Source organism: Crocuta crocuta, unplaced genomic scaffold (genome assembly GCF_008692635.1).
Source record: "Crocuta crocuta isolate KB4526 unplaced genomic scaffold, BGI_CrCroc_1.0 scaffold274, whole genome shotgun sequence".
Classification (NCBI taxonomy): domain Eukaryota; kingdom Metazoa; phylum Chordata; class Mammalia; order Carnivora; family Hyaenidae; genus Crocuta; species Crocuta crocuta.
The window spans coordinates 23,602-47,243 of NW_027530222.1; the positions used below are offsets into that span (position 1 = coordinate 23,602).

Consider the following 23,642-nt stretch of genomic DNA (forward strand, 5'->3'; position numbering starts at 1 on the left):
TTACTATAATTTTTGAAGAAAGTTATAGGAAACACTTAAGTATAAATAATATTGACATATCACATTGTATATATATGCACATTTAAAAAAATACTTTATAATATGAATAAATCCATAGAAAACTAGTTTGATTATTGTGTATAAAGCCTTTATGTGAAACTTCAATGATTTAGATACTCAAAGCCATCTATTTTTTAAATGCCTTTTTACATTGGAAATGTGTCACTGGCTGTTCACTATGCTTAGAAGGAGAAATGGCCAGCTGTGCAATCACATACTGTTTCATGTGCTATGGCCAATGGTTTGGCCGGGTGGTCAGAGACTTGGTTGGAACATGACTAGAAAATTGTTGATAGGAAATTTGAGAAAGGAGAATGTTAGTAGACCACTATTAATAGGCAAGAAACATGAAGATAATTGTGTCCTATGTAAAATGTTCACCAAAGGATGACTTCAAGAGGACAATTTTAACAATTAAGTCAATAGGATGACCAACTTGATGGAAATCAGCCTCATTTTCTAACCAACCTTCATCATCAGTCAGTAAGCTCATGAATAAAGTGTCCATTTATTGGCAGGGATGAAGGTGATACATGGGCTTCACTTTCGCTCACCACGCTTAGCCTGGATATGGCCACTGCCAAGTGCACAATCCACTGAGTCCTCAATAAGGCACCATTCTTTAGAGTGATGAGTCAGATACCTGATGGCCATTTAAGTATATTGGACCACTTCCATCATGGAAGGGACATGTTTTTGTTCTTACTGAACTTAACATTTACTCTGTTTACAGATTAGCCTTCCTTGCACATAATACTTGAATTGGATGTTGGTTTTTATCTTGTCCTCAGACTCAAAAAGTTGATTGTTCCTGTGTCTTCAGCCTGCTGGCCTTTGATCTAGAACTATACCATCAGCTCTCCTGGTTCTCCGGCTTGTCTACTGCTGAATTTGTTGGGATTTGTCAGCCTTCATAATCACGTAAGCTAATTTTTTATAATTTCTCTCTCTCTGTCTCTCTTTCTACACACATATACACATACACATGCACGTGTGTACGTGCGCGTGCGTGCACACACATACACACACACCTTATTTATTCTATTTCTCGGGAGAATCCTGACTAATACAAGCATCTTCTTAGATGCCTAATAAATTCAGGGATATCTTAGCTCTTTTATGAATATTGAAAATAGAACAGTACCTATTCTTGGTTACCATAACCAAGTACTTGGATTCCTAACACTGTACTGAATCCATTTCTAAGTCCTGATATGTTTTCTCTGGTGCATACCTTTACCAAAGTAAGATGAGACAAGAGAGGTTAAATGGTTGCTCCCATACTGTAATTTAGAACCACCAACCCCATTAGATCCTAAATCCTTTTACTGTGTCTAAATAACTAAGTCTATTAGACTTGTTTTTTATGTGATGATAGCTATTCTGAGAGTTATATTGACCTTCCCTGAAATCTAACTTCTTTGGTTGTTGTGTGCTCCCCTGTGGGACAAGTATGGTGACATTTCTATAAATATCTGCACCTATTCCATTAGAAAGGATTATGCTAAGACCAATGGTGATCAGTGTTTACCTGTAAGTACTTTTGGATAATGGCATTTCTAACTCTGCATTCTCTCACAGCTCCTGCCCTGCATGAAATAATAAAAGGATTAGCAGAAAACATAAATAGAATTATTAGTTACTTATTTAATATCAATGCAATTTCCAGGGGAAAAGAACATTTTAAAGGTCAAGCGAAAGAGGGGAAGATCCAATGATTTGTTTATATAAAATAGAAAAATTATTTTTAGGAAATAATTACATACAACTCAATGGCAAACAAGGAATTGGAATGAATATCTGGAAACTTCTGAGTAGATAATGGGAAGATTTTTAATTTATATTTCACATAAATTAATAATAGAAATAAAGAGGAAAATAAAGAGAATAATGGGATGGCTTATATTACTGGTATGCAAACATACAAAAATTAAAATAGTGATTTTACAGAAAGACACAATTTCAACAATGTAGCAAGAATTGTGTGTGAGTTGTGTGTGTTTATTTTTATTAATTTCCAGTGCCTAGAAGGAAATATAGGATGCTGCAGCAAGTACAAACTGACGTTACATCTTTTTAAATGTTTATTTTTGAAAGAGAGAGAGAGGGGGAAACAGAGTAAGCAGAGGAGGGTTAGAGAGAGAGGGAGATACAGAATCTGAAGCAGGCTCCAGGCTCTGAGCTGTCAGCAGAGATTCCAACACAGGGCTCAAACCCACAAACTGCAAGATCATGACCTGAGCTGAAGTCAGACCCTTAACTGACTGAGCCACCCAGGTACCCCTGAAGTTACATTTTAAGGGACAATTTAGTATAATATGTCAAACAGTCTTAAATGAATTATTCTAAGAAAATGACTTAAAACCCATCCACAAATTTATGTATAAATATATCCATTATATAGCAAGGTATATAGAAATTGAAAAAAAAATATTCTAATATAAGGGGATTGATTAAATAAATTATAATATGGAATGGACTTTGAAAGTGATTGTAAATGTATGAAATACGGAAATGAAGGTTTTAAAGCAAGTTTCTAAATAGAGTTAAAATGCAGTCACAAATTTAAAGGATGAAAAGCATTTAAAAAACACTGGAAGTTTAAACAGCAAAATGTTAACAAAGAATACATTTGGGACTAGGATTTCAAGAGGCTTGTATGCGTGTGTGTGTGTGTGTGTGTGTAGAAAGAAAAGTAGATGGTAGTTGGATAGATAGATAGACAGGTAGATAGTTAGAGGGCAGATGTGTATAGTAATCCTAATAAAAGGTAATTTAAAAAGTTATTTAATTAAATAAGTTAACTTGAATATAGGGATGCTTTGCTAGAAAATTCAGGTCAAAACCTTGACCTACATTTTATAAACACCGAGTAACTGCAAATGTACATAAATAAATAAATAAATAAATAAATAAACACATAATACAGGATTACAAAAGCTTTAAAACACTGAAGAATTCAGAGAAGAGTTCAAAATTTTCTTTCTATACTTGTGAATTTGCATAGTTGTTAGAGTTATGTACAGACATTCTTGCAAACATTTCCTGATGATTATTTGAAAGAAAGGTCATTTAAATCTAATCATTTCATTTCTCACATTTAGATTTTGAGTTACTCTGATTGCATTAATATGCTCATATTCATAACTGGCTAGTATTCTCTGTAATTGAAAGAGTTATTTCTCAAGAATAGTGTAGGCTTCCTATTGCAGTGATTTCAGGACCTGTGAATGTCCTAAGGAGAACAAGAACTGGAAAAATTTTAAGATCAGCATAAAGCCTGGAAAATAAATACCACGCAGAGGTTTTCACCTCAGGTATTCATCATCTGGCTCAAAGCATGAGTCACTTCAGTTTTCCCTCTGTGCTCAAGAGTCACCCCCAGGGAGAGAGCTCGACCCTCCCCCCACCTCACTACCATTTATTTGGTGTTTCTGGGAACTGATTGAATACACAAGCTTAAAGCATAATGTTCTATTTCCCTTTAGAAAATTCACTGTTCACCCACTCTTACCTTTTCCATTGAAAATAGGGAAGAATAAAACTTTGGGTTATTTTGTGATTATGCCATGTTAAAATATGGAGCTGACTTAGTGAAATTACCTGAGGAAATTAGTGGGCATTTCTTAAATGCTGATCTTTAGTGCTATGATGACTGGAAAAAAGTGCTTTCTTGAATAGTCACCTAATTTTGTTTATGTTCTCTCCGTGCAAGGTCAATCTTGTGTGGAGGCACAAAAAGCTCCTGCTGTGGTGTGAAATGAGAAAGACAATGAAAAAATTCTATTCCTAATATCTTTGGTTTATAAACCTTCAGAAAAACTTATATAGCATGTATATTTGGGATTCATACTGATAATTGGTAACATGCAAATATGATGAAAAAATTGTTAACTCATTTATCTTTATAAATTATAAGTGCAGGCACCTGGATGATTCTGTTGGTTATGAGGCTGGCTCTTGATGAATGGTCCCATGGTTCATGGGATTGAGCCCGCATCATGCTTTGCACCAATTCTCTGTGCTTAGGGTTCTCTCCCTCTCTCTCTGCCCCTCCCCTGCTTACACTAGCACGCTCTCTCTCTCTCTCCCTCTCAATAAATAAATAAATTAAATCCAAGAAATCCAAGAAAGTTAGCCAAGGGCCAGGTAAAACCTAAGAAATATATTTCCACAGAGGTAAGAGGATATATATATATATAATATAAATACATATATATTACATATTATATATGTTATATATGTATTTATATTATATATAATATATATGTGTGTGTATATTATATATATTATATATAATACATATTATAACATATATAATATGTAGTTCCTAAAAATTTAATATTAGTTATAGTATATATCTGAAACTGGGAAAATAAAACAGAGAACACTTAGGACAAAATAATCCAAATGCTTAACACTTGCTCATAGTTTTGTTTCTTCTCCTCTAACTCATTCTTCCACTTTCTTTTATTCTCATCTTTCTTCACGCCACTCTTTGTAATACTGCTTCAGTCTTTAAGAATTCACTGTAATCCTCAATTATTTCACCCTTAAGGGATTCCTCCAAAAGTTTACAAAATCCTGGCCATTTTGAGGACACGGTTTCTTTTCAAACTAAGTGGAAGCCATTTCTTTTTCCTGTAACTCATTATTTAAGGTCAGAAAATTTAATAAGCATCCTCTTTTATTGTTTTGGACCAATGCTAGAGTGCATAATTATTACCCAAAAGTTGTATTTAAAATTCAGACTTGAGGGTCCTATTCAGAGAATATGATTTGGGAGATAGTAAGGTCAGAGATTTTGAGTGTTGACAAGTATCTTATATGATTCTGATGCAAGACGTTCCGAGGACACACTGAGGAAAGTTGCATAGAGAAGGGAGCCTGGGAGGCTGCAGGTGCAGAATGTGCAGGACTCCAGCAGGAGTCACCTTGGCTCTCCTGACCTGGCTTCTTCCCCAACCAGACATTCTTCACCTCTCAGGTGATAAAGTGCAGAAAACCTTTCTGCGAGGTGAGTTCTAAAGCTGGGCACATTCTTCTCTGCCTAGACCTCAATCCTTGCCAATGTCTGTTTTCCTCTCTTTCATTCGGAAATGTATATTAGATTTCAGTAATTGTAGTAACTGTTGAGATATAGTAGAGAGTAGATGGTATCAACTTTTGCTTTCAAAGAGTTTGTAATTCACAGAAAAAAAAATGGCCATTAGAAAAATAGTGACAATAAAATGTAATTAAAGTTACGAGAGAGAAAATATAGGAATCTGAACACAGAGCAAAATAGTTTTAATAATCAAGAAAGAATGCTTTTAGGATATGATATTTAACTCGTATATACTAAAGAGGAGAGGAAGCTACCAATAGGCACTTTTCATTCTGAAAGAGAAAGTGGGGAGTGAGCCTTCATGGAAATAACACACACTGTATTCAGAAGGAGCTGAAAATATTTATTGTAGCCAATGCATAGTGTGCAAAAGGGGAATACAGGAAGGCAGGTGAGAGAAGTCCTCAAGATCGATCTTGCAGGACCTTGTTTAACATATTTAAAGGTTGATAACTTCATTTTAAAGGAAATAGGGGATGAGTGAATCCTTAAAAAGGTGAGACCTCTTAGATTTGCATTATTGTAAATCCACTTTCACTGCTTTGTGGATAAGTTTGACAGTGAGCTAGCCTAATGATGAAAGAGTTCAACTCTGCAAATTTTCTGGATGAAAACTAATTGTAGCTCAGACAGAGGCTGCAGGAGTGGGCGTGGTGAAAATCAGATGAATTTCAGAAATATTTATGACAACGAATTAATACTTAGTAATTTTTGGGGGTACCTGAGTGGCTCAGTTGGTTAAGCATCCAACTTTGGCTCAGGTCATCATCTCACGGTTTGTGGGTTCGAGCCCTGCATCGGGCTCTGTGCTGACAGCCAGCTCAGAGCCTGGAGCCTGCTTTGGATTCTGTGTCTCCCTCTCTCTCTGACCCTCCCCTACTCACACTGTCTCTATCTCTTTCTCTCAAAAATAAAATAAAACATTTAAAAAATTAAAAAAAAAAACTGCTTAGTGATTTATTGAATGAGGGGACTGGTGGACATAGTAATTTGTTCTATGACCAAATTTTCAGGGAAGTGGTGAATTGGGATCCTTTTCTGTTTGGGAAACTAAGAAGTGAGGACATAAAAGCCAAAAGTTTGGACAAGTATTTTTAAAAGTTTGACTCTGAATGCGTGGAGAGAGTGGGTTTACTGGCTGAAGTGATAAGAAAGAATTTTGCATTTATTTTTTTCTTTTTAATCAAATTTTGTAAGTTCATTTTTCTTTTTAAAGAGTAATCATTAATTGAATGTATATTGTTGCATCATCTAGTAAAATAGCGGCATTGCCATTGACAATAAAAGAAAAAGTTAGTTGTCTAATGTATTTGATTCCCATTGTAGCAGTAATTTTCTAACATCTGCATCTATGCATATTCATTAATTTTCTCTAATATATAAAAACAAAAGATTATCAACTATCTAAAGAGTTAGAAAGAAACAGATTACAAGATAATATCTTGTACTTGGCTTTTGTAACTTTTCTTTTAGATACGTATTTTGTATTTTTACTTTCATTAAAAAATTTTTCCAAGTGTTTATTTAAATTACAGTTAGTTACCATACAGTGTAATACTAGTTTCGTGTGTGATTCATCACTTAACGTACAATACCCTGTGTTCATTACAAGTGCCCTCTACACCTCACCCATTTAACCCATCCCCCACCCACCTCCCTTTCATCAACCCTCAGTTTATTCTCTATAGTTAAGAGTGTTTTATGATTTGCCTCTCCTTTCTGCCCCCACACCATGTTCATCTGTTTTGTTTCTTACATGCCACATATGAATGAAACAATATGGTATTTGTCTTTGACTGACTCATTTCACTTACCATAATACATTCTAGCTCCATCATGTCGTTACAGATGGCAAGATTTCATTTTTTATGGCTAATATTCCATTATATTAAACACACACACACACCCTATATATATGTATACATACACATACTGCTTCTTCTTTACCCATTCATCAGTCGATGGACATTGGGTTTTTTCTATACTTTGGTTATTGTTGATAGTGATACTATAAACATCAGGGTGCATGTATCCCTTCATATCAGTATTTTTCTATCCTTTGGGTAAATACTTCCTAGTGCAATTGCTCAATCATAGAGTAGTCCTATTTGTAACTTTCTGAGGCACATCTATCCTGTTTTCTACAGTGGCTGTGCCACTTTGCATTTCAACCATCATGTAAGGGCTCCCCTTTCTCCACATCCTTCCCAATATCTGTTGTTTCCTGTGTTACTAATTTTAGCCATTCTGACATTTATTTTTTTTTTATTTTATTTATTTCTAGCAGAGAGAGAGAGACAGCGTGAGCAGGGGAGGGTCAGAGAGAGAGGGAGNATACTATAAACATCAGGGTGCATGTATCCCTTCATATCAGTATTTTTGTATCCTTTGGGTAAATACTTCCTAGTGCAATTGCTCAATCATAGAGTAGTCCTATTTGTAACTTTCTGAGGCACATCTATCCTGTTTTCTACAGTGGCTGTGCCACTTTGCGTTTCAACCATCATGTAAGGGCTCCCCTTTCTCCACATCCTTCCCAATATCTGTTGTTTCCTGTGTTATTAATTTTAGCCATTCTGACATTTAAAGATGAGAATTATTGAAGTATTTTAACCTTGATTCAACATAGTGACTAAAACTGGAGAATGAGATGAAGATAAAAAATATATATGTATATGTATGTTTATATATGTATGTGTGTATATCTATCTAGCTATCTATTTACATAAGTTTTGCATTCAGATTCCTTGAATAAATAAAGAGATGAGGACTGCAGAGTGTCAGTAAAGAAAGAGGCTTTAAGCAAAGGGAGAATCAGCTCTTTTATTGGCACAAGGAATACAGGAGGAAGGCATGCTATCGATACAAATAAGCTACTTAAAAAGAAGTTAAAGGTGTTCTGATGGCTTTGGTTGTTTTCTGTAAAATAAAAGGCAGGGCCATTTTCTCAGGAGAGTTAATTTTGGGTTGTAAGTTTGAAATACTTGCAGTAGTAATTGTGGAGCCAGAAAAGATAATTGGCAAAGGATACATAAATGAATGTCTAAGTGTTTAAATGCTCACTTTTGTTTCATGACTTTCAGTGTGAAACAGCAAGACTATGTCCAGTAGCACATTTTCTCTGGTGCTTTACGTGGAGTAGCTCCTAGACTGGCAGCCATTTCCCATAGAAGCTATAAGGGAAAAGCAGGTGAGTAGAAAATATTCTTCCAGATTAATCTGAATCTGGAAGGAAGTGGACTGAGAGAATGAGTAGGCAACATGGAGAAATTCAATGTAACATTCGTAAGAATAAACATTCCAGTTTGTTATCACTTGCATTACTGGACTTATGAGAGCACGTTAGCTCACATGGGCTAGTGTTCAAAACAAGTTGGGTAATTATCTGAAAGCTGAGGTCACCCTGGCACCAGAATAGAAGGCACCACCCAACTTTCAATAGCCCTTCTTGGCTACTTAAAATCACCAACGACTTGTTAATATCAATACTGATTTATTATAATACCGAGTATCCTCTATGCTGACTTGATTTAATTTATTTTGAAAAATGATACAACATCCATCCACAGTAAAATGAATAAATACAGTAAAATATGGAAATTGTGGTAATTCACTCAATTGAAAATGATACAGCAATGAGAATTTAAAATCTATGGTTATAAGCAATGATTGTGGTGACTCTCACAAACTGAATGTTGAGCAAAAGAAAACACATCAAATTGTGTAATATTTTTTAATAATTTTATTTTTAACACAGAAAAAGCAGACAAAGCTCTTCCATTCTTTTAAAAAGTTATATTTAGGGCATTCCTGAGGAGGATGGGGGGTGGGTGCGTCTCAGTTGCAAGTAATATCCTTATCATATCCTTAATCAGAATGCTGAATACATGGGCATATTTAGTTTTTAAAACAATGTGTATTAATTATATAGTTGTGATTTATGTAATTCTTCTCTCTGTATATTATATTTAAGTAGAAGTTTTTAAGTGAGGACAATAGAGACTCTGATTGAGTGAAATAAAAATCCATGGTTATCTATTGTGGAAAAAATTATATACCTTCTTCTAGTCCCAGCCCATGAACAAGATGAATGAAATTAATCTCCAGTATAGATTAAATCTGTAGATCAAGTGTCCTTTGTGAAGTTATCATCAGATAGGTCAACCGGTGAGCAATAGTCTCTTACTTAGTAAGTTTCATAAGCTACGTATACTCCTGTCCTATCATCCTGACATAAATATAGCTAAAATATTTAAATTTGTAATAGTATGCAGTGTGTACATAACAAAGCTATAAAATATATATATATAACTATATATATATATATAACAATGTTTAAGTTTGAAAAAACTGCACACATACTCTGAAAACATTAAATCTAAATGTTTTGTTCCTGAAACAGCTTCTTTATTTACTTTGAAATCATTTTTCTAAGGACGTATTCTTAGAAATGGGCAAGAACATAGAAGACATGAAATGGGTTGCTTCNTAACTGTAAACTTAATGTATTTTAAAGTATTTTTATTATCTGTACATGAAGCTCAGTTAAAGCAATATCAGTTTTATCTTAATCTTTTGAAGAATGTTCGGCATACCTCTTGTAACACTGTACTTGCTGGCCAGCCTTTGTAATAGTTATGAGAATTGAAATTAAGTTTTCTTTTCTAGCATTGCTGTTAAGAGCTGCTCAGTGTTACTGATGTTTTCTTCATAATTGTTCCTGCTTCTTCTCTCCATGTTCAGGAAAAGATGATTTCAGCTTTACATATCCAGGCTAGTGGGGCTGTAATGGTGGGAATTTATTTATTATCCCCTATCCTGCATTAAGAAAATATTGAGATGGGGGCACCTGGATAGCTCAGTTGGTTAAGCGTCTGACTTTGGCTCAGGTCATAATCTCACCACTCCTGGGTTCAAGCCCCGCATGGGGCTCTGTGCTGAGAGCTTGGAGTCTGGAGCCTGCTTCACAATCTGTGTCTCCCTCTCTCTCTGCCCTTTCCCACACACACTCTCTCTCTCAAAAGTAAATAAACATTAAAAATAAATAAATAAATAAAATATTGAGATGGTCTCTTTTAGCATCTCAAACTTCCCAGTGACTTTGGCAAGCACTTGTGTGAGTTGCTTATATAAAAAAAAAAAAAAGCATATCTTGGAACATATGACTTGTTCTCTACAATTTAACTATTTTAAATGACTTTGTCCTAAGGACACATTTGAATAGTAGAAGGAGCTTTAAAAAATTGCTAAAATGCAGAAAAGAAAAACATTAAATGCTGATGCCCTGTTTCCAGTGTTTCTCATTTTCTAATTTAATTTATGATAATGTCCAAATATTCTTTTTAATGCATACCACATGATTTAAAAAGAAGTCAGGAAAAAAAAACACACTACACAAAGGCTGGGGCTTGCGATCTTTGTTACATAAAGCTATCAGGATACCTTATAGTAACCTTAGGAAAGGCTGTGAGATGAACTTAGGATGCCAAGATTCAGAAGGTAAATCCTAGAGCCAGTGAATTGAGACTGCCCTACCCTATTGAAATTGATCAGCTCTGTACATTTTCTGTTTAGAAATTATGCTTGAAAAAGATTAAGTTAAAAAAAAAAGTTGAAATCATCCAGTTAAATTACTGTGCCTCATTCTCTGGAGCTGTGGTTACATCAGTGGTTGTCATATTTACTTTCAGAAATATATATATATGTGTGTGTGTGTATGTATATATATATACATACACACACATATGCACATAAATATTTAAGCCTCGATGGGAATTGACTGGTTCAGCAAATATCTTCCTTGCCACATTTTCTGTGACTGACATAAATATCCATGAAGAAACTGTTCCTCTTCCACCCCCCAATATTTTTCTAAAGTCTGCACAAAGAACAGTGAAGTATGTTTCTTTTCATGTATTAAATTCATATGGTGAGAGTTTTCAATAAAATTAGGACTTGAAATCGGGCAACAAAGTTCACATAAATGTAGCCAGAAGAATGAAAAGATCAACAGAGGCATAGTATTTTGGAGCTATTTTGTGTCCTCATTCTGCCTATTTGAGGAAAAAGAGACACCATGGGTAGTAGATTAGATTTACTTTGTTGAGGCTTTTTGAAGATTGAATTGAGCTGTGCGATATTTTCCTACCATACTCTAAAAATATAGAAAATATACACAGATTTGGGCAAAGAAACCCTGAGAGGAAAGGTACACAGAAACAGAAATAGTTAACCTCATCTGAAATCAAATGTTAAAATAAAAAGGCCTTAAAAAATGCTCATACATATAACACAAAGCAATGATTCTCAATGCAAGTTGAAAACCAGCTGAGAAGTTTTAAGGTATAACATTGTCTGGACTCGATCCACAGGGGAGATTCTGATATATTTGACCTGTGGTACAGCCTGGCAATCTGTGGCTTGTTTGTTTTGCTTATCTGATTGATTGATTAAAGCTCCGTAGGCAATTTTAACTTGCAGACAGGGCTAAGTACTACTAGACTATCTTTTCTAGATGCAATTGCATCTAGCAATGATAGTCCTTCCAGGAAATGATCTATAATGGCCAACCACATACAGGTATTTAAAGGCAATAAACAAATGACTGATCAAGTAATAGGACACGATAGTGAACCTGAAATGAGGACATCTGTGTCATTTGGAAGGAGCTGACTATAGGCATGAGGAATACTCCCTATTAATGGGGAGGGGAGGTACTAAAGTTGAATGTTGACTTCAGTTTATCTCTTGGCAATTTATGATGTGAATCCCTTTGGTACAGTGGATAAGACACAGAGTCCATTTCACTATTCTTTAAACACTTTTAAGGTTTTAATAGTCCTGGTCTGTGATTGCTAATATTTGACTCCATTTTACAATTTTAAGTTATATATACATATTCTTACTGCATAAACTTACACACACTGTTTATATGCTTTAACATATTAACATATTTCATGGATTTCTTTGTGTCAGAATTTAAGTATTGGCATCTGCAAGCCATCCCTCACTATAATAGTAGATATCATTCATTGACAACTCACTCTGTGCCGGATTCTTACTTATATTATCTTACTTAATCCTAGCAATCACTGAGTTAGAAATTAATGTTTCTATTTTGTATGTGGGAACCCAAGGTTTAGAAAATTAAGTCTATTGCTTGGGGGCTTACTCCTGGAATTAAACACAATGTCTCTTGTTCCAAACTCTGGGTTACTAAACTCAAATTATTCTTATTTGCTTTTATGTATTTTATTGTTGTTGCTTTAAATCTTTATTTGTAAAAAGATTATTAAATTGTGTTCTTATTTTTATAAACCTTTAAGCTCTTAATACTCTTAGTCTCTTAGTACTAATATTTAGCTTTTATTTTCAGATTTTAGGTTTATGTTTTCTACTATATCATCATTTTTACACCTTTTATATATTCTATATTGAATATTAGATTCATCATATGTATTGAATTTTACTATAGTCAAATGAACTTTCTGTACATTTTTATTTTCTCTTATAAAAGTTTTGTATTACCACATTTTTCTTATTCTTTCCTTTTATTTTTCATTACTCAGATTTTAATTTTTTCTTATGACAGGCAAAAAGCTCATCAGAAATGGGGCATCTGGGTGACTTAGTCAGTTCAATGTCCACCTTCAACTCAGGTCATGGTCTCATAGTTCATGAGTTTGAGCCCTGGATTCAGTTTGCTATTGTCAGGGCAGAGCTTGCTTCAGATCTTCTGTTCCCCTCTCTCTGCTCCTCCCCCACATGCATGCTCTATCAAAAATAAATAAACATTTTTTAAGAGCTCCTCTGAAAGCATCTTAACTTTATTATAGCTTAGCTGTATTATAGGATTCTATTCTTTATCCTTCCATGTATTGAATGCCTACTATAAGGAAATATCAGTGAACAAACAGAAGTCAATCCTCTTCCAGGTGGAGGAACCAATAATGATGGAATATGTTAGAAAGTTGCATATTTTCATATTCTATAGAAACAGTAGAGTCATATTGGGTAAAATTGCAGTAAGATAGTAGCATAGACCTATTGAAAAGGATGCATTTGGGCAAAAATGTTTATAGAGGAAGTACTAGAGGCAGGTATGCGAGGAGCAGATAAAGTGAGAAGGGGACTGTGAAATGTAAGGTAAAAGAGGTAATGGAAAATTAGATCCATAGCCTGCTTAATAGGCCTGCCTTATAGGTCATTATAAAAATGTTAACTTTCACCCTAAATGAATTGTGTGTTGATTAGAAGAAAGTGATATCGGGCTTCGGATTTAAAATAAGTTTAGCTGCTGTGTTAATCTAGAGACTGACTGAGGTAAGGGCAGAAGCAGGGAGATAATTTACAAAACTAGAGATTCAAGTGGTTGGACTCTGGTTATATTTACGGCAGGATCAAAAAAATATTCTAATGACTATAGTAGGTATATGGGAAGAAGATAATAGTTAAGTATGCCACAAAGTTTTTCACCTATTTCTGTCCAGTTGCCCAAACTGCCCTTCATATTTCCCTTTTACAGACTATTTTCCATGAAGCCATAGGATTCTTTTTTTTGTATTTCTTGAGTCAATTATTGTTTTAGTGTGTGTGTGTGTGTGTGTATTTATATTTATACCTATTTAAATGACCTCTATTATGAATAGAGATCTTGAAATTTAGTATAATCAGAACTAGTTATTTCTCTAATTTATATCTCTCTTTACAACTACATTCGGTACACCTCTCCTTATTCCTCTTAATCAGGAGATATTGGGGGAAAAACTATCAACATAGAATTTTATAATGAGAAAGCTATCTTTCAAACAGGAGAAAGAATAATGACTTGTTTAGATATTCAAAAGTTGGAGCAGTGCATCATGAGAAGATCCATACTCTAAGATGTAAAGAAATTATTTCAGGAACATACAAAATAATATATGGGATTATTAATCTACTCCAAGTATAGAATTAGAAATGATGACTTCGTTGGTAAATTATGGGATTTTCTTACTAGTTAAATATTTTCAGAAGATAATCATCTATTTCAGCACATATAATGACAATATGTTATGTGAAATGTATGACATGACCACAAAGATTTGGTGGAGAGATGTGGAAATATACCAGTATAAGGTTATTAAACTATAGTTTAAGGGTTATAATATCTCATGAAGCTAGATTGTAAGATAAAGATATATATTATAAATCCTAAAGCAATTACTACTATAATAACACAAAAAGTTATAGCTCAGCCAGCAAAGGAGATAAAATAAAATTGTAATTGACCATTACACAACACAGATCCACTTATATGTGGATGTTTTTGATAAATACAGTATAGTACTCTAAGTATTTTCCTTATGATTTTCTTAATAACATTTTTTCTAGCTATTGTATGAATACAGTATATGATACACAAAATATGTGTTAAACAAGTATTTATCTTATTGTTAAAAATTCCAATCTACTGTAGGCTATTAGTAATTAAGATATTGGGAAATCGAAAGTTATTCACAGATTCTCAACTATGCTTGGGATCAGGTCTCCTAACTCCTATGTTGTTTAAGGGTCAGCTGCATACAACTTATTCAATTTATCCTCTAAAAAAGGAAAGGATTAAAAGGAAAATAAAACAGAAAACTAAAATAAATAGAAAAAGAGGCAGTAGGATGATAGATTTATACCTAATCTTATCAATTATCACATTAAATATAAGTTACCTAAATCTGCCTATTAAAAGACAGATTGTTCTATTGGCTATTCTTATGCAAATTATGAAATATACTGTTTTCTCCCTCCAACCAAAAAAAATAATAATAATAATTCAAAATGAGGCATATCACTTGATGAAAATCTAAAGTTCTAAAGCTTTTTTCACATTAAAAAATTTGTAAACGTTTGTTTTTGAGAGAGAGAGAGAGAAATAGAGAGAGAGAATGCAGAGAAGGGAAAGAGAGAGAGGGAGACACAGAATCTGAAGCAGGCTCGAGTCTCTGAGCTGGCAGCACTCACGTGGGTTCGTTTGAACCCACCAAGCATGAGATCATGACCTTGGCTGAAGTCAGACGCTTTACTGACTGAGTCACCTAAACTTTAGGTGCCCCTAAACTTATAAAACTTTTGAAGAGACATAGGAGCAACCTTTGTGACCAAATATTGAATTGTACAAATAACAAATTGAAATGTTGGACTTAATCAAAATTAACAACTTCTTTTCTTGAACAGATACTGTTAAGGGAATGAAAAATAAGCCACAGACTATAAACAAAACAAAACAAAAACAAAACACAGACTGCCAATCATATATCTAGTAAAAATCTTATATCCAGAGCATACGAAGAATTCTCAAAACTCAATAATAAAAAAAAATCCAACTTAAAACTTGGTAAAGAGTTTGAAGAGACATCACCAAAGAAGATATTAAGATGACAAACAAACACTTGAAAAGAGGCTCAGCAACACTAATTTATTAGGGAAATTACAAGTTAAAACCACAATTAGATCCTGAAGCATACTTACTTGAATCACTAAAATTTAAAAGAATGTAGTTGTTGCAAAGTAGGAAATCAAATGCTGGTATTGAGTATGTGAAATATAAATATGCTTAAATGATGGTATCCAGACCAAAAAGTGACACTGCAGGATTGTAGGATTCCATTTATATAAAACTCCAATAAATGTGGACTGTGATATAGCCATAGAAAAAAAGATGATTTCGGAGGGTGAAGGGGGCAGGGAAGCGGGGGATAAAGGGGGATTAGATATGTGAAGAGGGATTGACTACACAGGGCATGAGGAAACCTGGGGGTGATGTACATGGTCAGCATCTTTATTAGGTGAACAGTATCAGTATTTGCAGTTGCCATAACATCAAACGGTACTTTAAATGTGTGCAGTTTGTTGAACGTCAGTTATGCCGCAACAATGCTCATTAGAAAAAAAAAATTGTATAGGGGCGCCTGGGTGGCTTAGTCGGTTAAGCGTCAGACTTTCGCTGAGTTCATGATCTCGCGGTTCGTGGGTTCGAGCCCTGCGACGGGCTCTGCTGACTGCCAGCTCAGAGCCTGGAGCCTGTTTCAGTCTGTGACTCCCTCTCTCTCTGACCCTCCCCTGCTCACGCTGTCTCTCTCTCTCTCCTAGAAATAAATAAAACATTAAAAAAAAAAAGAAAAAATGTATATAAAATGATTCACACAATTTTACTCTTATTTAAGTCAAGAAATTCTTCTGTCTCCCCTCTCAATGAGGCAAAATGATTTAAAATATATTGTACTTTTTAAGTTTTTATTAAGGAAATGTTTCTAATTGGGTTGTTTGATATAATACCCCACTATATGGCATTGTATGTCCTAAATGTTTATATTTCTGTTCATTGTGATTATGTACTTAACCTTTTTCTGTTTTAATTTAAGCAGTACTAAAATATGTATATTGTTTGGATATTCTCAAGAAGGTCATATTTGTTACCATGAAACTTTAAATATTAATTATGTCATGATATCTAATTGTTTCTGTTAATTCTGGATAAATTGGTATCTCCTAGTATATTCAAATGTGGTGATATTAGTAAAAGATTAAGGTATTAAATATTAAAATCTAGAAGGGTTAAGTTCCTAAACCTCTATGATAAAGCTCACAAATTATTACTGTCAACTACTGTTACTTATTTTCATTTTAAAGTATAGTCTTGTGATTTTTGGGGGTGCAGGTGGGTAAAGCTTTAGAATGTAATCATGCAATCTAAAACAGCATATGCTAGCATCTACCTAAGGAACTCATTTACGGAGCTCTGCCGTTTGAATAGCAGGGAGCTAAGTTCCCTGAAGTGTCTCTAAGCATTTTAGGCTCAAATGAGTCAAGACTAAACAAAACTCAGCTACTGTGAAAACAAACACCTGCCAGATAAACCTACTAATGGGTGGTTAACTATTAACAAACCCCATCTCTATGATACTAGCAGATTGTCACATTTAAATCTCAATTGTAGCAAGCTGGAGTGGGATATTGAACCTCAAAGAATAAGATTTCCCTTGATCATTTCATATTATTGTGTGAGGAGAGAAGATAAAGGAATCTAATCAGAATACCAATGGAAGGAATGATGGAAAGTTGTTGAAAGAGAGAATCATATTCTGGTAAATCTACAATTCTCAAAAAGACACAGAGGAACCAGTGCTGTCATTTTACCTCAACACTAGAATACCTCTCAAAGTAATAAATTACTTTCATTAAATATTAATTGAACCATGCTATTTTATGATAATTCTTTTTGTACACATGAGAATAAAATGCAAAGTAGGAATTCATTGCACATTAAAAAAAAAATAAAGGATTCATTCTTTAACCAAGATAGAGTGCCGTGTGGGAAATGAGGTTTTCCCCTAGATGATTTTATATCCAAGGAGCAGGGAAGATCAGCTCACTTTCACTTTCTAGGTGGAATTCAGTCCTTCTATACACATCCTCTGTGTATGGAGAGGGGAGGGAAGATAATAACCAGAGAGAGATGGCAGAGGGTATGGCTAGATGGAAGAGGGCAGGATGCAGTCTTCACTAGTTTCCCCAATTCCTCTATGTCCTCAGATTATGTGGTACATGTTACTATATTCTTTGGCCCTAAAGTCACAGAAGTTCCATGGCAGTGGGTCTGTCTACTTGCCAGACTGTCACAGCATGGGACAAAGAAATGAGGCAATCAGAGGAATGACAGCATGACCCTGCCAGATAGTGTCAGAAAGAAAGTGCAGCTGAATCTCCCAGGAGGTATCCTCAACATAGAGGGATTTCTGTCAAACATGATCTACACCAGACAATCTGTAGGTTTTTAACTAATAATTGGAGGCCCTCCCCAAGACAAAAGATGGCAAGATAAGTTAGTGAAGTTAATCAACAGAATGACCACAGACCAAATGCACATCGGTGCTTTCCTTACATAATCACGTTGCCTATAGTTTCCTTCTACCCAGGGTGAAGGAAAGAGGGAAGAATTTTTATGAGGTAAGATAATGCTCATGTAAAGATAGATTATTAAATATATTTTTTCATTGTCTTTAGTTTTTAATTAATTAATTTAATTTTTAATTTACATCCGAGTTAGTTAACATATAGGGCACGATGATTTCAGGAGTAGATTCCTTAATGCCTCTCACCCGTTTAGCCCACCCCACCTCCCACAACCCCTCTAGCAACCCTCTGTTTGTTCTCCCTATTTAAGATTCTCTTATGTTTTGTTCCTCTCCCTGTTTTTATATTATTTTTGCTTCCCTTCCTTTCTGTTCATCTGTTTTATATCTTAAAGTCCTCATATGAATGACGTCATATGATATTTGTCTTTGCCTGACTAATTTCACTTAGCATAATTCCCTCTAGTTCCACCCACGTAGTTGCAAATGACAAGATTTCTTTTTTTTTTTTTTATTGCTGAGTTATACTCCAGTGTATATGTATACTTCATCTTCTTTATCCATCCATCCATTGATGAACATCTTGGCTCTTTCCATACTTTGGCTATTGTTGATAGTGCTGCTATAAACATTGGGGTGCATGTGCCCCTTTGAAACAGCATACCTGTATCCCTTGGATAAATAGCTAGTAGCACAATTTCTGGGTCATAGGGTGGTTCTATTTTTAATTTTTTGAGGAACCTCCATCGTGTTTTCCAGAGTATGTGCATTAGTTTGCATTCCCACCAGCAGTGCAAAAGAGATCCTCTTTCTCCACATCCTCGCCAACATCTGTTGTTACCTGACTTGTTAATGTTAGCCATTCTGACAGGTGTGAAGTGTATCTCATTGTGGTTTTGATTTGTATTTCCCAAATGATGAGTGATGTTGAGCATTTTTTCATGTGTCAGTTGGCCATCTGGATGTCTTCCTTGAAGAAGTATCTATTCATATCTTTTGCCCATTTCTTAACTGGATTATTTGTTTTTTGGCTGTTGAGTTTGATAAGTTCTTTATAGATATTGGATACTAACCCTTTATCTGATATGTCATTTTCAAATTCTTCTCCCATTTGTTGCCTTTTAGTTTTGCTGATTGTTTCCTTCACTGTGCAGAAGCTATTTAATTTTTTTATTTTTATTTTTTTCTAAAAATTTTAATGTTTACTTATTTTTTAATGTTTTTTTTTAAATTTCTGAGAGAGAGAGAGAGACAGCGTGAGTAGGGGAAGGTCAGAGAGAGAGGGAGACACAGACTCAAAACAGGCTCCAGGCTCTGAGCTATCTGTCAGCACAGAGCCTGACCCCAGGGTTGAACCGATGAACCGTGAGATCATGACCTGAGCCAAAGTCGGACGCTTAACTGACTGAGCCACCCAGGTGCCCCTATTTTAATTTTTTTAAACTTTTATTTATTTTTGAGAGACAGAGCATGAATGGGGGAGGAGCAGAGAGAGACAAAGACAGAGATGGAATCAGGCTCCAGGCTCTGAGCTGTCAGCACAGAGCCTTACACAGGGCTGGAACCCACGAACAATGAGATCATGACCTGAGCCATATTCAGACGCTTAAACGACTCAGCCACCCAGGTGCCCCAGAAGCGTTTTTTTTTTTTGTTTTTTTTTTAAATGAGGTCCCAGTAGTTCATTTTTGCTTTTGTTTCCCTTGCCTCTGGAGATGTGTTGAGTAAGAAGTTGCTGTGGCTGAGGTCAAACAGGATTTTGCCTGCTTACTCCTCAAGGATTTTGATTGCTTCCTGTTTTACTTTAGGTTTTTCATACCCTTTGAGTTTATTTTTGTGTCTGGTAAAGTTGTTCAGGTTCATTTTTCTGCATGTCACCGTACAGTTTTCCCAGCACCATTTGCTGAAGAGACTGCCTTTATTCCATTGGATATTCTTTCTTGCTTTGCCAAAGATTAATTGGCCATATGTTTGTGGGTCCATTGCTGGTTTTTCTATTCTGTTCCATTGATCTGAGTGTCTGTTTTTGTGCCAGTATCATACTGTCTTGATGATTACAGCTTTGTAATACAGCTTGAAGTCTGGGATTGTGATGCCTCCTGCTTTGGTTTTCTTTTTCAAGATTGATTTGGGTATTTGGGGTCTTTCTGGTTCCATACAAATTTTAATACAGATTTTCCTTTTAATGTATTGTTGGATCAGGTTGGCTAGAATCTTGTTGAGGATTTTTGCATCCATGTTCATCAGGGAAATTGGTCTGTAGTTCTCCTTTTTAATGAGGTCTTTGTATGGTTTTGGAATCAAGGTAATGCTGGCTTCATGGAATGAGTTTGGAAGTTTTCCTTCCATCTCTGTTTTTTGGAACAGCTTCAATAGAACAGGTATTAAGTCTTCTTTAAATGTTTGGTAGAATTCCCCTGGAAAGCTTACCAGCCCTGGATTCTTGCTTTTTAGGAGATTTTTCATTACTAATTTGAATTCTTTGCTGTGGATCTGTTAAAATCTTCTATTTCTTCCTGTTTCAGTTTTGGTCATTTATATTTCTAGGCATTTTTCCGTTTCTTTCAGATTGCCCATTTTATTGGCATATAACTGCTCATAATATTCTCTTATAATAATAAGAGAATTTACATTTCTGTTTTGTTTGTGATTTTTCCTCTTTCACTCTTGATTTTATTTATTTGGGTCCTTTCCTTTTTCTTTTTGATCGAACTGGCTAGGGGTGTATCAATTTTGTTAATTCTTTCAAAGAAGAAGTTCTACGTTTCATTGATCTGTTCTACTGGTGTTTGTTTGTTTGTTTGTTTGTTTTGATTTGGTTTCAATATCTAGTCTAATCTTCATCATTTCCTGTATTCTGCTGGTTTGGGGTTTTACTTGCTGTTCTTTTTCCAGCTTGTTAAGATGTAAGGTTAGGTTGTGTGTCTGAGACCTTTCTACCTTCCTTAGGAAGGCCTGGATATATATATACATATACTTCCCTCTTATGATTGCCTTTACTGCGTCCCAGAAGTCTTGCGCTGAGGTATTATCATTTTCATTTGGTTTCAAGTACTTTTTAAATTCCTCTTTAACTTCTTGGTTAGCCCATTCATTCTTAGGTAGGATGTTCTTTAGTCTCCAAGGATTTGTTATCTTTCCACATTTTTTCTTTTGGTTGATTTCGAGTTTCATAGTGTTGTGGTTTGAAAATATGCATGGTATGATCTCGATCTTTTTGTCCTTCTTGAGGGCTGATTTGTGTCCCCAGTATGTGATCTATTCTGGAGAATGTTCCATGTGCTGTAAAGATAGAATTTTAATTGACTAAACTGTGAACCAGCTATTGACTTTTAATGCCTTAGATTTTAATAATATCAAAAATAGGAAAAAAAATACACGGTATTCAAATGTTGATGTCAGAATGTTACATATTGATGGTGGAAAATGAACTTACATTTTTTTCTTCCATTTTAGGGAAAGCACAGTTTTTGGAAATTTGACACCCTAAATATTCCCTATTTATTCCATTGTTTGTTTCCTCAGAAGAGTTGCATTGATCCAGGCTTCTTAAACTCTCTTTCTTGTCAGATCACAAATACATATCCTTTAATCTCAGTTCTTTCCAATCTTCTGTTTATATGGGTTTGGGATTTATCTTATGGGAAATGAAGGCCTATAAGTGAAATATTTTTATTTTTGTGCCTCCTTTTATAAAGAATCATGATTAGTGATTCAGTCTTTTATACAGTGAACACCATTAAGAAATTTATTGAAAATAAAAGTATGAATGAAAAAAAACACTGGATATATTTACCTATATTTCATGTCATAAGTAGCTGAAACTATCTGTAGAAAAATCATCAACTGCATTCACTACTGATTTGGAGTTCTTTGAATACTTGAGATGTCACAAATAAAGCTTACATCAATATGCAGAAAGTTTTTGCCAAGTCCAGTCCTTCATTTTTTTAACCTAGTGATAAGAAAAAGAAAAAAGAAAAAGACAAACTGTCCATAGAAGTACACAACTGTAGATTATCGTACATATTTATGCTGTGTTTATTCAGTTATTCTTTAATTTTATTTATTTAACTTTTAATTTTGAAATAGTTTCAGATCTATTGAAAAGTTGCAAAATTTAGAACGAAGAATTTCCATATATCCTTTATTCCTCTCCCCACAATGTTAACATCTGTTTTAACAAGAGTGCAATGACAAAAGCCAGGAAGAGAGCATTGATATGAAACTATTAAGTAATTCACAGATCATATGCAGATTTTTTCATGTGTCTCCCTAATGTCTTTTTTCTGTGTCTAAAGGCCCTTAATTCTAATATCTCCTTAGTTTCCTTTATTCTGGAACATTTCTCAGTCACTTTTTCTTTTATGACCTTGACACTTTTAGTAGCACTGGCCAGTTACTTTGATAAGTTCGCCCAGTTTTTATTTGATGTTTCCATGTAATTACATTAAGGTTATGCATTTTGGTATGTTTTATTTTAAAGTAATTTACAATGGATTCTTACCATGATTTTATAGCTGATCTACCTGCAAGCTATAGGGGAAGAAAAACTCCTTTGCTCTGCTTCCTAAGAAACTCATTCCCTTTGCCTTCCTAAATTCCTTGACTAGGCTCTATAAATTAAACTGATGAAAGACAGATTAACAGGAGAAAAACACAAGTTGATTAAGACATGCCATGCAGTTGTAGTATGTGGGAGAAATTTATACGCAAAAGGGTGTTTAGAACTTGGGGCTTATGTAGCATCTTGGCAGTAATTTTGTAGAGAAGTGACAAGATAAAGGAAAAGGATATTGAGCTTCTAGGGTAGCAATATATGAGGGTAACAACAAATTAGTAAAGACTTCCTGAATGCCATCTAATTTCTGATCATAAGGTTGTCAAAGCTTCCTGGTACCAAAATCGGAGGAAAGAACTAAATATCCACAAGGAGAATGGCTTGTTTGGCTTCAGGAAGACATGGGATGGGCACAGAGCTTATATTGGAGCTCTTTTCTCCATTGTCCAGCTCAAAATAACTTATCCCAGAGTGGTATATTTTGGAGTAGCATGCTTGGAATCCCTTCAAAGCTAACCTAAGACAGTAACACTTTATTCTGTTTTGCCACTTCATTTAAACATGCTTGAGTTAAAAAAATATATATAGCTGCCACAAAGAAAATAATTTTAGAGACATGTTAGTTGGGAAAAAAAAGTCATCCAGTTGAGAGAAGTTGTTCGTAGTACTCATGTTTTCATATATCAAAAATAATCTTAATGACTGGAATTTTAAGGACATTCCATTTGATTTTTTTAAGCCAAGTGATCCAGCCTGGAATAGAAAAGCTGTATTTCTGTTTTACCTACCTTATCAGTATTTCTGAATTGCATTTTATGTCTTGCTGTTTTGGATTTGAAGCAGAACCTCAATGTTATTATAAAACACAAAGATGTGTCCAGCTAATTTGATAGTCTCACTGACCAATTTTTCTTAATCTTGTATGCTAAGATAGATTTGTGAACCAAGCTATTTACTGTAACTGAATTAGTGAATAATTTTAAATGAATTTTAAACTAATAAAATACATTTTCAGAAAAGGATAAAT

The 23,642-nt window shown here is 34.5% G+C and overlaps 1 long non-coding RNA gene across 3 annotated transcripts in view; it reads left to right on the top strand.

Annotated features, from left to right (window-relative positions):
* The first annotated feature begins 894 nt into the window (after nucleotides 1-894).
* Nucleotides 895-23,642, top strand: part of LOC144232683 (uncharacterized) — a 477,063-nt gene continuing 454,315 nt past the window's right edge. For all 3 annotated transcript variants that reach the window (XR_013335487.1, XR_013335489.1, XR_013335488.1), the window contains exons 1-2: nucleotides 895-981; nucleotides 8,251-8,357. This is a non-coding gene — a long non-coding RNA (uncharacterized LOC144232683). The remainder of the gene's footprint in view (nucleotides 982-8,250; nucleotides 8,358-23,642) is intronic.